The 2500-nt window shown below is 44.4% G+C and overlaps 1 non-coding gene across 1 annotated transcript; it reads left to right on the forward strand.

Moving 5' to 3' along the window:
- Positions 1-652: 652 nt before the first annotated feature.
- LOC143307221 (5.8S ribosomal RNA) lies at positions 653-807 on the forward strand. Its single transcript, XR_013064416.1, has one exon. It is a non-coding gene; the product is annotated as a 5.8S ribosomal RNA (ribosomal RNA).
- The last annotated feature ends 1693 nt before the right edge of the window (positions 808-2500 follow it).

Consider the following 2500-nt stretch of genomic DNA (forward strand, 5'->3'; position numbering starts at 1 on the left):
AGCAACCGTCGAAACTTTGTTTTCGCGACGTTCTTTTCGTCGCTCTCGTCCCCACGCTCCTACGCTTTGGTTGTTTCTTTGCCATCCGTGTTGCGATAAAAAGATTTCTCCATTGTCCAAAAAGGACGGATCGAGATTCCTCTTTCGAGAGGGAGAGAGAGGTACTTGCGGGTAACCTGGAATCTACGAAACCCGCACCGTGGTAAGATTCGTGCGTCCGCCTGATCGATGTGTGTTGTTTACGGACCGGCTGAGAAGCGACGATAGCGAGTCTTTGAAAAACTATGTGTCCATTAGTTAGACCGATCGTCGCCGGCCGTGTGTCTGTTCGAATCTCGCAACCCACGATTCAGCGACAGGACGCGCGCTCGCATTCCTTGTGTGCGTTCGTACTTTTCAAGGTTTTTAAATGTACTTTACGCCCGACCGTCGAGAGGAGCGTGCCACTGGGCGTTTCTCCGACGGTTTCCGTCCTTGGACGCGATCGTGTCGTCAACGATCGAACAAACAAACAAATACGTTGGCGACGCCCGAATTCGCTCTCCCGCACGCGCCGGGTGGGAGAGTGATGTGGGTATCGAATGTGATGCGTGTTAATAATGAAAATAACACTCTAAAGATCTAAAGAGTTTGAAATACAAAATTTTACGATTACCCTGAACGGTGGATCACTTGGCTCGTGGGTCGATGAAGAACGCAGCTAATTGCGCGTCAACGTGTGAACTGCAGGACACATGAACATCGACATTTCGAACGCACATTGCGGTCCACGGATACAATTCCTGGACCACGCCTGGCTGAGGGTCGTTTTCTTAACAAAAGACTGCTTGCGTTTGCTTCTCGAAAAAAGAGTAATTCATTTCTTTCTAAACATCTCGCCGTCGTTCAACGAAAGTAGAACGTTTCGGAGCGGGATTATCGAACGAAATTGAAAGAATGAATGAACGATAAACAAAGAAAGAGTCGCAACGTACGAGCGATAGTTGGGCAGTTCGTCGGCGTTTGTCGTGGAAACGATGTGACGAAAATCGCAACCGATACACTAAATGCAGGCCGTTAAAGGAGAGAAACAAATTTCGAAATATCTCTTCGAACTAGCGCAAGTGCGTCACGGCGCGCGAGTCGTTCGTTAAAATTTATAAACGACCGCCCGTGAAAGCACCGAGTTCTCGGAAGATAATCTATAAAGATTCTCCATCCTGCTGGAAGTTATCGGATCGGCGCGATTGTTCACTTGTAGAAATCCACGCTCCCGACGTTGCCAGAAACGATATTTACGAAAGGTGTGTCAAAAATAAACGAAAGAAGCTCTCCTATAAATTTAGAAAAAGCAAACGAGTGAAATGTTTGAGATGATAATTTGCTGAAATGCAAGCTCGAATAGCCCCAGGGTTTCGAATGATTCCCCGCGCTTTATACATCTCTCTGTTTACAAACGGTGTATAAATGAAAGATCGCTTCAGATGGGTCGTCGCTGTTTGACGCGCGATGCTGTTCCTTTTTTTTTGTCTGTCTGTGCGTTTAGCTTCGCTAAACAAGTTAAATGGTTAAAAAGCGTCGAAAAAGCGAATACACACGCGACAAGACAAATCTAACGAGTAAAGGAACGCTCCGCTCCAAGATAAAAATGGTTGTTTACAATCAATACAGCGTTTCGGTACCCCTGATCGTAGTCTGAAACTGTGTAACAAAAGAGAGGAAAGCGAATGGTGAAGGAACTTCGAAGCCTCCGTGGCGTGGCTAGAACTTGTGATAAAAGTATGTTTGCAGCAATTATGCATGCTCCCGTTAAAACAGCATTTCAATGTCTCGCATGGCTTAAAGCTCTAGGAGGCTTCAACATTTAGAATACATACGGACTACTTCGTTTGTTAAAGATAAGCGAAGACCGCGCGACCATCGCTCGGTCGTCCAGTCCTCGAAAGTTTTGTTGCGTTCCAAAGAAGAGACAAATGGGGTTTACCCTTGCGCTAAGGGGAGAAGAAGAGAAAAGCAGTTGTTAAATCTAAGAGGTGTGTGGAGTACATCGCGTGTTGGTTAAAATTGTTAAATGAAGTATACGCGAAATGTTCTCTCGCTCTTGCTTTTCCTCTTGCTTCCGTGGCGCTCGAAAAGAAGGGATGATAAATAAAGAAACCTATTCGAAATCTCTTGTGGAACAAAAAATAATACGGACGGACGTTAAAATTGAACCGAGACGAAATGGATCGTCTTGCGAGTTGTCTTCGCTTTGAAATTGTTAAAAATTGATAAAAGCAATACGACGAAGCTGCAGTCCGCAAAATGTTTGAAGCAAAAAGGAAATAACACGAAAATTATGGGAACGTCGTGTCTCAACTTTTTTTTCCCTCTTGTGCTCGTTTCATCGAACGATAAATACAAACATTTTGAAACGAGAGAGGAGGAAAAATTGAATATGCGAAAGGTTGATTCACGCACAGTTTCTCTACGTGTTTGCTTTTTTGCTTCTTTTCGTTTATTTTTTTTTTTTTTGCATCGA

This window comes from Osmia lignaria, unplaced genomic scaffold, assembly GCF_051020975.1.
Source record: "Osmia lignaria lignaria isolate PbOS001 unplaced genomic scaffold, iyOsmLign1 scaffold0048, whole genome shotgun sequence".
NCBI lineage: Eukaryota > Metazoa > Arthropoda > Insecta > Hymenoptera > Megachilidae > Osmia > Osmia lignaria.